This window comes from Miniopterus natalensis, chromosome 1 (assembly GCF_054644295.1).
Source record: "Miniopterus natalensis isolate mMinNat1 chromosome 1, mMinNat1.hap1, whole genome shotgun sequence".
In the NCBI taxonomy this organism is placed as follows: Eukaryota; Metazoa; Chordata; class Mammalia; order Chiroptera; family Miniopteridae; genus Miniopterus; species Miniopterus natalensis.
In genome coordinates this window covers 186,983,227-186,999,074 of record NC_142081.1, presented here as the reverse complement: position 1 = coordinate 186,999,074, position 15,848 = coordinate 186,983,227, and positions in this window count along the sequence as shown.

Sequence of the window (15,848 nt, the reverse complement as noted above, 5' to 3'; positions counted from 1 at the left end):
GAAACTGATATGTAGATGAGAGTCAATAAAAAATTATTATCAAGCACTCCAACCTAGATAGACATAAAAATGAAGATAGTGATTTCTATGGCTATGGTAGGTAAATTGAGAAGAAGCTGGATTCATTGGGAAAAGGGGTAATGAGATTGGGTTTTGATATATTGGCATGAATTCCAAGCAGAACCATCATGGGGATGCTTGAAGAAGTACCTGGGGAGCCATATTCGTGGTAGTTTAAGCCATGGAAGCAAATGAAGATATAACTAACTACAGGGGGAGAAAGAAAGAGACCTAGAAATGGTTTGGGGGAATATTCTTGGACAATGCAAAAACCCATATCGCACCTTATAGGTTTTGCTTGTAGGAAAATCTTAAATAAAAATGAGAATGATTTAAATAAATAAAAAATTTAAAATTTTATTTGTTCATTTTTGGCCATTTTAATCCTTCCTTTTTATTATATCTCTTTTTTAACATTTGGTATATGTGCTGCATGATACATATCCCTTTTTCAGGGTGAAGCAATTGGTATTTAATTGTAAAATAGTTCAATATATTCAATAAAGTAAAACAGTGATTTGCTAATTCTATTATCCGAATGCAAGTGGTTATTGTATAGAGCCTTGATCTATAATCTCTATGCCTATATAAAACTTAACACTAAGGAAATCACGTTTTTCAGATCTACTTAAACACTTTTTAAAGGAACTATTTTAAAAAATTTCCCAAAGTTACTTTCTAACCAGTCTCTTAAATAACCATCATTTTATTAAAAATAATTGGATGCGTTATGACAATGAGACAGGCTTGTGAAATACATTTCCTGCCTTCAGTTGTCCGTTTGCTTGCATGACTTTAACCTGTCTGGAAGGCAGGTTAAGAACAATTAACAACCCCAGAGGAAGAGCTAAGTAATTAATAATGAATTTAAACAGATGGCACTATAGCTGAAATGTGGCAATAGGGGGCAGAAGGGACCGGAATTCCAGAGGAGATCCTTTGGAGACATTTTATTTCTTTTGGAAGGCTGCATAGCTGAAAGACTCTTTCATGGCAGGCTTTGAAGAAATCCTCTTAGTTTAAAGCCTCTGATAGGAACGTACGAGTGGGCCTCTTTAACTGCGGACTCTGAACTATATCTCTTGGTTTTTCTATAGAAAAATATCAGGGAGTATTTAATAAAAAAAGAAGATTAGTAAAAGGCATTTTCTGACACAAGTTCCTTTAAGAGAGTGTGGAGGAAGTAGGTTCAGATTCAGGAAGGCCAACCTCTTATCACTCTCACAAAACTTGAAAAGTTTCCTGAGGCACCTGAAGCCAGAGTTAAGTTACTGTATTTTCGCTTGTCAGTCATTGCTTAGTAATGAAAGCAGATGTGTTCGGATGTGTCGTGATAGTTACTAACTGAAAACTTTCCCTGGGAAGTTGTGTGTGGGTGTGTGTGTGTGTGTGTGTGTGTGTGTGTGTGTGTGTGTGTGAAGAGTTTAAAAGGCTCTGGGATTTAGGCACCATTGTTAAATATAAAATTATCAAAGTGGTGAGATTCTTTGCTTACTAGTAAAGATGATATAGTATCTTCTTTTGATTCCTTATATACCCCAAATATAACAGAGAGCAATGGAGGAGGCTCAGGTAACATGGTTTAAAGCATACAATGCAATACACGCAGAATATTATTTTATTCTTTGTTTTTCCACTCAACAAGTATTTGACAGTTCCCGAGTGTAACTTCAGCTCTTGTTCTGAGAGTCCAAAACATACACAAGATTTCTGGTTTATTAACCATGAAAACAAAGAGAACTGAAAACATTTTATGTAAATGAATTTTAGGAACATGCTTGGAAATACCTTTTAATAGCGAGTTAAAAGCGGTGCATAATGTCTACATTTTGACCTTTGGTTAAAGTAATTGAGATTTCTTAGTTGTTTTCCCTCGTTTTTCTTTCTGGCCCTGGAATGTCCCTGAATGCGACAGAATCTATGCCTCAGTAATTAGAAAGTTGGGCCGTGCTAATGAGAGGGGGCAACCGTGGCAACAGCGATTTGTACAAAGGCCTCTGGAGGTTAGTACAAGTCTCCGAGTGGGGAACTGTTCACCTTTGTGGATGCTGCTGCTGAGACATCCCTGAGGAGAGACGGGCAATGAAGAATCAGGCAGAGCCAGGAGGCTATGGATCGGGGGCACATGGGGAAATGGGGTTTTGGACCTCATGCATGTTGCTAAGGGAACTGGCATCTGTGTTCAGAAGTATCTAAAAGATCAACATTTTAAAAAAATTAGGAAAAGCCACTTGTGCTTTGATATTGTGTATTACACTTCTAGAACTTAGGAAGGTTTTGAGAGCATCTAAGCTTATACTGTTACTTCACAGGCCAGGAAACTGAGGGTCAGTTTAGAGTTTGAGCTAGAACCTGGATCTACGGGCAGATCCTACTTTGCAATGCAGAGTTAGGGTGCCAGGAGTAGAACATTCAGTGGCGTCTCTGCATATCTTGTACTTGATAAGATCAGCAGTTTCGCTCTGACTAAAACCAATGGAAGAAAGATAAACAAGAATTTCCGTGTTTGAAAACCTTCTAGATAGGAGTTCAAATGATAACATCTCTAGAGAATAAGAGACCATAGAAAAACCAGGAGTGAGCTGTTGTCTGAATGTCTTATATTGTTTAAATTCAGGCTGGTGCTTGATTGCTGGGCCTGGCTGGGATCCTGGGGGTTCTGACTGAGTGTGCGTGTGGAACCAGGCTTGACACAGGTCTGTAGAATGAGGAACCCAAAGAGATCAGGAATTCTGTATCCTCAGGTGATGCTGACTTGGGGAGTCCACACAGACATAACACACTAAATTATCTAACCAAAGATCTTGGTATGAGCAGTGGAAATTGAGTATGAAGCAACTGGGTAGAAACCACATACAACAGAACAAGAAAGGATAGGGTAGCTGACAGATTATGGGTTGATTATAGTTGCCATTCTAGAAACTTTCAAAGGAGAGCTTGATGTCACACCAGGAGGTGGTGAGGGAAATATTAAGGGTGCTAAGCCACTATGGACCTCATTGTCTGTGTCTGTTTAGAGAAGCTGAGTCACAAGATGGAGAAATGTGGCAGGGAGGAGGTGTCCTAAGGTTTGCCTTCATGCCTGTTTAGAAAAATGTCTTCTGGCCCACTGTGCAGGTACAGGTCAAGATGGTTAGAGTACAGATCATGACTGGGAAGGACTGCTGACTATCCTTCCCATTCAGACAACAAATATTTATCAAGCACTAATATTCTGCAAGGCATTGGAGATACAACTCTGAACATGACAGACAGGGTCCCTATCTTCATAATGCTTATTGTACTTAGAAAAAGGTAATAAACAAGTAGATACGAGACAAAAGTAAGTAAAATTGTGCTATGAAAGAAATAAGTAATAGGGTTTCACATGATCGAGGAAATTCTTTAAAGTAGATGGTTTGGGAAGGCTTATCTGATGAGCTGATGTTTATACTGGTGAAAACGATTTATCTGTTTGGAGAACTGATGAAAAGTATTGCAGACACAGGAATGAGAAAATATAAAGATTTGAGGATGGGACTGTTTCAGGGTATTCTAGGGACTGTGAAAAAACCATGTTACTAGAGCACAGTTTCCATGGGGGAGAATGGCCTGAGGTGAATTTGGAGGCAAGCAAGCACAAGATCATGGTGGCCGGGCATTATTGGACTTGATAAGTATGGTAGCCAGCCTCCAAGATAACCCCCAGTGATACCCCTCTGTGGTTCTTTCACACAGGGTACCAGGATTAGTCTGTGTTACAGGTAGAATCTGTCAGAAGTTATGGTATTGACATCTGAGATCAGGTCATGAAACGCATTGTGACTTCCATTTTGATTATATGCTGTCTCTTTCTTGGATTACTCACTTTGGGGAAAACTAGCTACCATCCTGAGTACAATCTTATAAAGAGGCTCACTTGGGGATCAAATGTAGTCTTCTGTCAACAGTCACGTGGGGAAGCTTGGAAGTGGACCCTCCAGCCCCAGACATGCCATCAAAGAACTGAGCTGCAGCCAACAGCTTGAGTACACCTTTATGAGCTACCCTGAGCTGGAATCACCCAGCTAAACCACATCCATATTCCTGACCCTTAAAAACTGTGAGAAAATAAATTGCTAAAGTTGCTCAATTTGAGGTCACTCTTTATGTCGTAGTGGTATTTAATATAGTAAGGAATTTGAATTTTATCTATGTACAATACCTTTCTGAGCCAAAGGAAAGGGGTGGGTCTTGGCAACTATCACTGGCTCAAAGGTTCACCAAGCAATGTCTTGAGATTGTTGTTCAATGGCTGTTTGCTGGAACCCTTCCCTATAGACAATGATATATTCAGTTTCCTGTGTTTAGGATTCAAGTACCAAGAGAATTAAGAAGTCATTCCATTTGTAGTCACCTTGAAAACAAAGACAGGATGACATTTAGAGTTTTTATAAAATAATGTTACCCTTTCAGTTCCAAACTAAGAAAAAGGCATTTAGTGCACTGATGTCTACTCTAATTCAATCCAATATACACGTGCAGAGTAACTTTGAGGAACAGTTGTGTGCTCAGCATCGTGAGGCAGGACTATGACAGTCTCTGTCCTCTAGTTACTCACAATCTATGGTGGAGATAGATTACTTTAGGCTCTAGGCAAATTGGTGGCACCTCTCTTCTCTTGACCAGATAGTGCTTGATTCTTATGGATGCCAAGGAGACTGAAACTGCAGAACATCGAAACACAAAATCTAATCTAAGGGTTTTCTATGCCTTTTTTTCTTAACAAATACAAATACTATTTGTACTGTTTCCAGCCCTATGTAGAATCTGGGACATTTCCCATCTGAAGAATGTTGGGCCCAGGGGTTGATAGGCTTTTTTGTTGTTGGGTGGGTGCTGAGGCAGTTAATAGGAAGATTGTAACCAAGTCGATGTAGAGGCAACTAATGATGTATCCAAGGCCAGGGATGTTCTTACCCATTTACTGCTTCATCCAGAGCACAGAAACTTTGGGTCCATTGTGTGACATCCACTCACTGATTTATATGATTATATGTAAGACATTGAGAAACAAACTTTTCCCCAATTTTACATACCCATAAAAAGCACGAAAATCATGGTTTAAAAACACAAAGGCCTTGAGCACCTACATGTATGTGTCTGCTGCAGACAGTCTCTCTCTTAATGATCCACAAAGGCCTTTGCACACCATCCTTCAGAAAAATAGATAATGGTCATTGCCCTTCAGTTCTTTCTCTAGGAGAAGCAAAACCCATTACCTGGCAGCGACAGGGAAGCATCAGGCCGACTGTAGGCATTGTTTCCCCAGGGCCTCTAAGGCACAAGCATACCCAGAACAGATACAACTATCAGATAAAGCCTGATAGGTGTGCCATTGGAGGTGCGTATTTCAAGGTGCCTTTGAGATTTGGGGACCTCATTTTGGAATTTTGAGCAGTCTTAATAAGCAGGTGCATCATCTTGGTGAAGCAGGAGGTCAGCTGGGTGCACTGAGGTGGAACTGATTGGCTAAATTGCCGATGGCCACAGAGCTATCCCGAGTGCAACAGCCTGGCGCCAGGAGGACAGGAACAGCTGTATCCGAGCTGCACTGAAACCTGTCTCTAATTACATTCACCCTATAAAAGCTGGGTTATTTACCATTGGAGAGAGGTTCATAACGGTGCTTGCAGCTTTCATCCTTTTAAATCATTTTGCCAGGTTATTTCTTTCTCTGGTTTGAGAGGCCAAATGTTGAGAAAGTACTTTTCCAGAATGTTCTATTTCTTGCCTGATGCAATGTAAAATCATCTAATAACTGTGGGGGTGTTTACTTCTTGAAAAAGAGAGTGAGTCAGTGCAGCAGGGCATTACTATATCTGTGTTGTTGCCCCAGGAAGATTTGCCAGCCAAAATTCTCCATCTAACTGATGGCAGCTAGCCCAGGTTAACTGTATGTTCATGAGTTACTCCTAGGGATTGCCATTCGATATAGGTTTCCACAGTTCTATGTGGATAATGTACTACTCCACTAGCACTGAGAGTGACACGAACAGGTCAATAAAGGTCTCATAAAGTGCTGTTTGTCAGCTAGCACATAGCAGGACACTGGTAGTCATTAGACAGGTTGGGTCTGCTGACCATTTTTGTTTCCAGGAGAGATCTTCCTTGGCTTTGATCATATATGCAAAATGCTTAAAATGTTGTCTAGTACACATTAGTATTCAATAAGTGTTTATTACCATTATTGGAAGTAATTTGGAACCCTGGTTTACTAATAGGGAAATTGGTTACTCTGAGAATTCACTGTGGGAGCAGGGTTTGACCTAGCTCTTGCTTTCTGGTCTGATGTGGTTTTCATAACCCTTGTTTGTCTTAGATGGTTTATACTGAAAAGATCTGTGTAAGAGGCATCTTTGTAGATTTTATGTTAACAAAACAAACAGGACAGATTTCTTTTTTCTCTCTCAAAATAAGCACTTAGCACAGGCCAGTCCACCCACTCCATCCTTTCTCAGCCCACAAGGGCCTCTCCATCATTGTTACTCCCTTGAGCCCAGAGACCTGCCAGCCTGTATCTGCTGACTTCCGATGCTCTACTTTTCCTTCATTAGGACAGAGAAACATAATTAAAAGGAGAGTAGAAATAAAAGATAGAATACAGTCCTTTCTTTTTCAGTTTCCTGCTTGAGTCCTTTCAAACTCATTCAAAATATTGGTAAGTCTGAGGAATAGGTGACTAGGTCCCCTTTTCCTTGCTAATCAGATCAGTTGGTAATGACCTTCTGGACCATTGTCTTCTAAAGACTTGGGATTATGTGTCTAGGCTCAATGGTGAAAAATAATAGTGGTCAATTTAAATGACTCCTATGAGTACAGAAAATGAAGGGGACGTGTTGGCATCTGTGCCAAGTATTTGGCATTCAGGCCCTAAGATTTTGGGTTAACAGCAATGCTAGAAACGCTGTTAGAGCAGGAGGTATTGTTGATTTATGTTGATTTATCCCAATGTACATTTGTGCTTTGCATTTTGTTCCTCAAACTTATTTACTCAGAAAATATTTATTGAGTGCCTACAACATTCTAGGAACCTGACTAACCAGAAAAGCAGGTTCCGCTGACAATATACAAGGTATTACCAAGTTCTGTAGCTTATCATCAACTTGTTCTCTCTCTTCTTCCTTTCTTTGCCATCCTCCCAGTTCAGGCCCACCTTACCTTTTTTTTTTTTTTTTTTTAATATATATCTTTATTGATTTCAGAGAGAGGAAAGGAGAGGGAGAGAGATAGAAACATCAATGATGAGAGAGTCATTGATCAAGCCCACAACTGGGCATGTGCCCTGACCAGGAATCGAACCCTGACCGCCTGGATCCTAGGTCGACGCTCAACCACTGAGCCATGCCCGGCCGGGCGCCCACCTTATCTTGACCTGGGCTATATCACCATGGTTTTCCAGGGAAAGGGGGAAACATTTCACTCCACCAACTCTACAACTGCTCAAGTTCTTAAAACACACTTAAGAGGTCTTCCAAAGGAGGGATGAAGAAATGGCGAGAAAAGAGAGAAAGAAGGGGGGGGGGGGAGGAGGAGAGGAGAGAAATAGTAGAAGCAGGTGGACAGATATTGCCACTGAGAGATTACTGGGAGAAAAAAGCTTTATCTGAAGATAATTTTCAAATAAGCACAGACACCAGGAAAGATAATTTTCTTCTCTTGGAATTTAGCAGATGGGCACATGCCCCTTCTTGTCTTCCTTTGTAAGATGTAACAGCTTATGATGGCTGCAGTCTCTTAATGATGCTCTAACCATCACCTTGCCCCATTCGTTCCATCCATCTCATTGTTTCTAGAAAATTTTTCTAAAATGTGAATCTCTAGTCACGCCACTCTTCTGCTTAAAACCCTTTGATGGCTCCCACTGCCTGCAGTCGAAATGCTGTCAGGACCTATTAATACATTAGGATAATTTGTGAAGTGCGAATTGCATGTCTGCTACTAATTGAGTTAAAGTATTGAAGATCGATACTGATTTGCTTTTTAAATATGTATTTCACAATTTTGAACTTCAATATTCTTTCCTGAATGGGACAGAAAGAGATGAGGTTGTGTGTAATCAGCAGACAATGTTCAGACAATGTTTTCTATGTCTTGGGATGCACCGTGTGACAACCACCATCAGTGACTGATGATGTCATTGTCATTTCACTCAAAATTTGAGATTGTCCAGAGCTATGCGTCCTGCATTTCACCTTCAATTGTCATAGATTTTACAATAGAAAAGCCTCTGGCCCACTGAATAAATGCCAAATTTTATAAAAACTACATAAGGATGTCTGTGATACCCTGTTTTTCTCTTTAGGCAATTCTTTGAGAGTACCCCCCCCCCCCCAACTACTTATTCAATCTGCTATCTGAAATGTTTTTCACTCCTCCCAGTCAATTTGGCAAACCCCTCAAATTTTTTAAGATCATGATTCATTTCAAGCATTGCTTCTTTTATGAAGTCTATCTCGATACTCTATTCTCACATCTGGTAGAATTGAGCGCTTGCACAATTGCAGAAAACTGGAAGAATGAGGTTTTTCCCCTGTGCATTTCTCATTCATCTCATCGAGTCCCTTTAGGAAGCATCCATTGTATGAGTCAGGGTTGCTCAGGGCCTGCTATGGGAACAAACAACTCCAAAATCTCAGTGGCTTGCAACAACAAAGGTTTATTTTATTGCCCACACTCCAAGTCCATTGTGACTTAGCTGGGGTCTCTTTCTACACCATCATTCAGAGACTCAGGGCAAGGAAGCAGCTATCATCTTAAATTTAGCTGGTTCCTGTGCCAGAGGGAAAAGAGAGCATCACATAATCCATTAAAACTCAATATTACTTGCATTCCTGATCTGTTAATTATAACTAATAACATGGTCCTGTCCAAACACAAAAAACCCCCAGGAAATGCAATACTACCTTGTATATGTAGGGTAGTAAGCCAGAAGTATTTGGTGACTAGCGCTAACTATGATCATATATGCCCAACATAAAACCAATCATGGCTATTTCTTAGAGTTATGGGAGGGGCCTATTTTCCTGGACATATTGACATGGCATATTTAGATACAATTGACATTTTCTTACCAAGGAGAAGGGAGGGGTGGCCACTGAACAGATAAGCAACAGTTTCTGTCACACCTTGTTCCTTCAATCCCTGGAGCTAAATTCTGGGGCCTGAAAGTCTAGGAGCTCTACAGAACACTCCAGATTTTCAGTGGAGAGCTGTGATGAGCTTTACATAGCTAAAAACTCTTGGGAACCATTGTTTTGGGAACTTCCTCTATAAGATCTCAGAGTTCAACTAGGACTAGGCATTGTTTTCCAGATGGAGAAACAGAAGACCGGAGAGGGTAAGTAGCTTGCTTGAGGTCACAGAACTAAAATGTGGAGGAACCAAGTTTAATCCCAGCCTGCCTCTTGACTCTGAAACTCTTGCTCTTTATTTCTGCAGCATCTTACACGAAACCCTTGGCATGACATTAACCTCTTTCAAACGTATTTTTAACCTGTACTGGTTATCATCTGAGGGTATTCTAGGTCTTGGGTTTGTTCCCTGCTATGTATACCACATTTCTTTTTGTTTTAAGCATTTCTCTCTACAGTTTTAAGGAAGGCTACCAAGGATTTATCTTCCTGCAGTCCTGTTCTGACAATGTGAGGGCATTTTGCAGTGACAGTGTGCTTTAATTCAGAAAAATGGATGGCACAGTGGTTTTCCTGCAGAAGGAGATTTATACTTAGTTCCTCCTCTCTGTTAACAAGATTTATTCATAGGCCTGAACAACACACGCCAAGGGCTGCATTTTCTCTTCCTCCAAACCCCCGAAGAGCTATTGATATTTAATAAAATAATCATTGTTATGACTTGAAATGCGTGCTGTAATCAGATCAAACAAGGCGATCAGGTTTTATTTTCTTTAAAGCAGTGAGAAGTAGTTTATTGTGCCTCTTGCAGAGAATTTGGGTGGGGGTTTCAGCCACACTGATGCCACTGTTTTATAAATTTCTATTGCTTGACTAGACTGAAATTAACATTTGATGACTTCTTCATTGATATCTGACATTTTTTTCCATAGGCAGACTCTAATAAAGAAGTCAGTTAGAGCTATTAGACATATTTTAGAAGGAGCTTTTGATGCGTGTCTTCACTTAGATTATGAAATTTAAATCATTGCTGCTATCAGTGCGAATACTAATGATATCGCCTGCCAGATGGAAACCTTTCATAAATTTTCACTTTTCTCTTACAGTCAGTTGTAAATCTTAAGTAAATGACTTCTCGGGTGAACTATGTTGATGTCAAGCTTTAATGCCTTATGTCCACACTGATTTCAATGTCATAAGTACCTGGAAGGCAGGCAACTCTTAATTAAATGTCACTTTCTTTCTCCATTATTGAACTGGAACAGAGTGCAGGCTCCCCCTCTGTGGCTGCGGCTTCCTGGTGAATAGCTCAGCTGGCACTGTCACAAGCAGGTTCTTCGGAGCTATTTCAACGCTTTGGTGTGCGCAGTCTCTCCCCTCTTCACTAAAACTGTCTTCCTCAATGTGTCTTTTACATAGCAAAGCACTGTTTCCTTTGTCCTCTGATCTCCATCTTGACAAAACACATTCTGTAGGTTCCTGCCTCATTTTAACAATTTTTCTCTCCTGCAGAAATTGCTGCTTCAGTTCTCTTAGGGAGAGGTAATCTCCATATGAGAGCCATGCTGCATAAAACTCCCCTTTTCCCGACGGGGAAATATATCACTATTTAGACCAGTACTTCCAAAGGACTTTCCTTACCAATTATGAGGCTCTTCTCATAACCTGTGCTTGCTTATCACTTCAGTTTCTTGTGGAGTATTTTCCTTTTATTTTCTTTCTAAAATAGAGTCAGACTCCGAAAGGTATTATCACTTATGTGTATATAAATAAAAAACAGGAGACAAAACAAAATACAGCTAAATATAAGGTTGTTTAAACTTTCTAGTCTTTGGAAACCCAAAAGAAAAAGATAATAAAAACTCAACAAAAATACTTAGATAAGTCAATAAATATTCCCAGTAGAAATCTTAGAAATCCTACAGGTAAAACAACTTTTTCCAGTTATTGAGTTATTTTTTTCCCACCAGTTGTTTATTTATTGATTTGTTTTGCCATTAAACCTACGAACCAAGTGATAAATGTGCTTCCTTTGTTGTTACAGTGTAATGCATTGAGCTTTCCTTGAAGCTTCATTAAAATTATATCTAAAGCTCCGATTATAAGAAAATGATTAATAATACAATAACATGGAGCAACTGTTCTGTGGAGCTGTTTGGAGCGGAGAGCTTTTTCATCAACATTGTTTTGTTCTCTGCCCCCATCCACCCGGGAAAGCAAATGCCCGTCACCATTTTTCTCATCAAGCGACAAGACAAGAACCATCATTGTGTAGAAACAAAGGCACCAACAAAACATTCTAAACCGTTAAAATAATTTTCCTTCCCGGTTTCAGTAATTAGTACATTTCAGTTTCAACAACTGTAATTAAACCTGACCTTTAAGCTAATCATGTCTTGACATTTATGATTTTAAACCGGCTTTCCCTGTGGTGAGGGTGTGTTATGTTCAGGCTCTAATGAATAGTTTTGTAGTATTTACCTGTTGTCAAAGGGTCTCTGTTGTGGCTTGGAGGGGACCACTTCACTGAGCATCCTGTCATTGGAGGCATAATGCTGCCACTCTGAAGGAGTATTATTTGCCACAATATCAGGCTGACACTGAATTTTTGTAAGAACAAAATCCTTGCTGGAAATTTTCAAAAAAACAGGCCAAAAATGAACTCAGAGTTTGAGTGCAGATGGTGTGGGCTTTCTTAGGATCTAATGATTTGTGGCAGGTGAGTAGGATGAAGCTTTCTAGCTGCCATGAGAGAAAAGCTGAGACAAAGAAGAATCCGGGAGGGAGGCAAAAGCAAGACGGCGGCCTGGTCTTGTTGGTTTTCATTAAGCTTGAGCAGTAGTGAAGTCTTTCCCTGATTTTTATCATCTCCTAGGCTACTTCCAACCCAGTTTCTACCTTCTTGATTACAATCACCGTAGCTAACATTTACCAAGCACTTACTACATGCCAAGCACTGGGTTCAACCCTTTATTTGTATATAAAATTTTAACATTTTAATGGCCCTATGGGGTAGGGGGATACTCTAGTACCTAGTACAGTAAATCCATAGACCTTTGATTTTCTTCAAGTGTTAAATGCCAACATCTGGTGGAGTCAGATAATATTTTGAGATATTAATGTCTGTGTTTCTTTTCCCCCCCACTTCATTTAAATGATCACCCCTACCTCACCCCACCCTGTTAATCAGAGGCATCCACATTCCTTTTCGGAACCCCAGTCAACTTTGATTTTCTGACCTCCAAAGCAGGTCCTAAGAGAGCAGGGCCATGACGAGAAAGCCAGAAAGAGAACAGAGTAAGATGTGGCAAGTCAGGCTACTCCTCTCTCCACCCCACTGTAGGCAGGTCTCTGCACGAAAGAGGAGCACCAGGGAGAGGGGGTGACCTTAGCTGATTGGAAGTAGGAGGGAGGTGAGTTAATGGGAGACAGTGGGTGGGCTAGATAACAGGAATGGCCAGCAGAGCCCAAGGGGTACCCTGGAAGCCCAGCCACGACAGGCGGATCATTTGCTGCCAGTGGGGAGTAGGCAGAGAAGCCACGTTAGTGGAGCCTTTGGTCTCATTAACATTGTGAGGTGTGGACTTTTCATGGCAAGTTGCTTGCAGGTAGCTCATGGGTTGTCCAGGAGGAAGATATCTGTAATAAATCTCACTGAGGCTATTTAACTGCTCTGGGGACACACCCTCATGGACATATGTAAGAGTCCAAATATCTATATTGAGTAGAAGTTCTTATGCCCAGAGAGGCAGAGAGAGATATTGTTGAAAAGAGAGCCCAAGCTTCATCCTTGGATGGGACAAGATAATGAAGGAATGCTCTCCTGTTACATAAATTGAGATTTAAGTTCTCACTGGGTATTTAATTTTAGATGAGTAATTTTGGTAAACAAACAAACAAACAAACAAACTATCCTAAAAATTCAAACAAATGGCTCTCTAATGGTAGAATTAGAGGCAGGGGTATGCTTGGGTTCAAAGGGACATTCTAAATTGCCTGTCAATTAGACTCTACGGGTTTCTTTCTCTTTCCATAATATAAGATATGTCTGCTTCCTGGGTAGCACAAGAAAGCACCAGAGAGTGTGATGTGTGTTTCACCACCGTGTGGTAGGAAGGAATAGGTCAGACTAATTGTGTCCGCTGACCGAGCAGTGGGAATGGCCTTGGGAATAGTATAAATAAGACAAAAGGGGAACATGCAGCTATGAGGTGGTTTGAAAATTAGGATGGAAGTTTTGGCAAAGCTATTCTAATTTCAGGATTGGTTTGCAGTCTTCCTTAATGCCATCTTCTTGAAGATATGGAGCCTCTGTTATAGACTATAATAAACCTAGTTTATTCCAAGTTACTAGCCAAGTTAGTTATTTACCAAGTAACTAGGATATTGCATGAAGATATTTTGGCCTTTGCCTCACTTTAAGTAGATTTCAGTCAATGTCATTTAGCTTCCCCTTACTTAGTTCATCGACATAGGAGGGAGCCGATGGAGGAGGGTTGGTGACTCTTGGTAGTGAGAAAGGAGGGGAACACCGATTAGAAAAAAAATTAAAGAGTTAAAATCAACAGCCATTAGAATTTAGGATCAGCTCCATGGATTGTCTTAGACTAATGGTTAGGTGGTGGTGTCATCCATTACTCTACTCTGTTTGCCTACATGACTAGGCAGGGGTGATTGATGGTTTTGTTTGGGTTTGTTTAGCTTTTTTATTTGCAACGCTTGCAATTGGTCATAAATGCAACTGGTTCGAAGTCCAGCTTTTAGAAAATATTTGCCCTTTCATGAAAGGGTAGTCCACATGTGGTCAGTCACCCCATTGTTCTAATCACTTTCTCTCTGTTCCAGTGCTCGAAAAGTTTTGGAGGCTCTAAAGATTCCAAAAGAGTTGGTTTCTTTGAGTTTGGGATCCTGTTGTCCATCAGCACGTGGACAAGGTACAGTCAGCTAGCTGGTGACTCCAGGTGCACCTGCTGTGATGAAGAACCTCAGTTCACTGGTGCTGTTGGCTTAGAGGGGCCAGGTACTAGGTGGATGGTTAATTTGTTCCCCCTCTGGGGCAGCCTGTAGAGCAATGGGTCTGCCATACAACAGCATCTCACAGGAGACAAGTAAGCAAATCCTATCGGCACAAATGCATTTTATGGGTCAGATATCTACCATTATCCCGTAGCTCTGACCCCTGGTGGATTTATTATCTGGGTCTTATAGTTGTTGGTGATTTGAAGACTATAATCTGTAAAATATGTGGTGGGTAAAACAGCTAGCCAGATTGCCATTCCTGACATGTTATTGGCCTGTAACTCTGCCAAGGAGGCTCAGAAAGCTGTAAATCTGATGTGGATTTATAGTGGCAGACTGAAGTGTAGCCAATGACAAGATGGCCTGATCACTTGCTAACAGGATCACCAAGACATAGAGGCCCACGGAGCTGGTCTGTCATGAGTTAAAAGTAGCATTCAGCTTAAATTGCTTTTTACCCAGGCCTGCTCTAAATATTCACCATATATTTATCTACCTCTGCAGCTCAGAGCCTCTCCTGACCCAGATCTTTGCATTTCTGTGCTAGCAGTCTGTTCTTTATCAGTAATGATCTTTGCGGAGCCATCTGAGCTGTCTGTGGATGGACACATGATATTTGGATGAACTGCGGTTTATTTCCTCTCCGGCTCTGTACATGGAGCTTGGTGACACATTTAGCAGGAGATCACCTATCATGAGGACAAAGGTCAGTGGAAAGCTGTTCAAACACAGAGGGTTAGCCTGGAGGATCCTGCCCATTCGTCTGAACCTCAACTCTCGACCTGTTCATTGACTGTGTTTGCTAATTGGGTCTTCAGTGCAAAGCTAGAAACAGTGCTCAGCTTCGGTAACTGTTTGTTTAGCCAGAACATGAAAATCAATCCACTCATGGCCAAAAGGGCACAGCAAACAATATCCCTGTGGAGTTGGGTGTTTTTGGCCTTGGCATTCAACAGATGTGGTCTGAGGGCTGGACCTTCGCAGGTAGAATTTGTTAGAGGCAGGCGTCTCTTTTATTTTCTCTCCCACTTAGGGTGGGAAGCTCTTCTTTCCTCTCTCCCGTGCTTGATGATAAAATAAGTACAAAATGGGAAAGCATATTTTAATCAGGGGGCTATTTTCAAGGTTTGCAACACTAAGTTACATCGGATCTATCCAGGAAGACATTTTTCTTAATAACAGCACCTCTCTTTCTTGCTGTAACTGTCAAAACGTATGCCTAACCAATCCCACTTCACATACTTTCTTTTTGACGAGGGAAGGAAAGAGAACAGAGAAAATAAAGAAGGAATAAATTGACTGTAATGTGGCAGATGCCTTTCTCACTGCTTATAACTGTGTAAAGAAACTATATGATGCAGTAAAACCCCGGCGCATTTTATTTGGTTTATTAGCTCTGACTGCACCTCAAGCTGTTCACCACTCCACTTTTAGACAACACATGACATCATAATTGCTTCTGGCATTTTACAGTAATAGATACTGGTGAGAGTTGTATGAACCCCTCCACCCTCACCCCGTTTTATGGGTACTTCTCTGGAAAATAGCAACGTCTCATTTGCAGAGCCTGCACATTTTGACTAAGGTAGTTTTCCACTATGTTGCTTGCAGAGATAT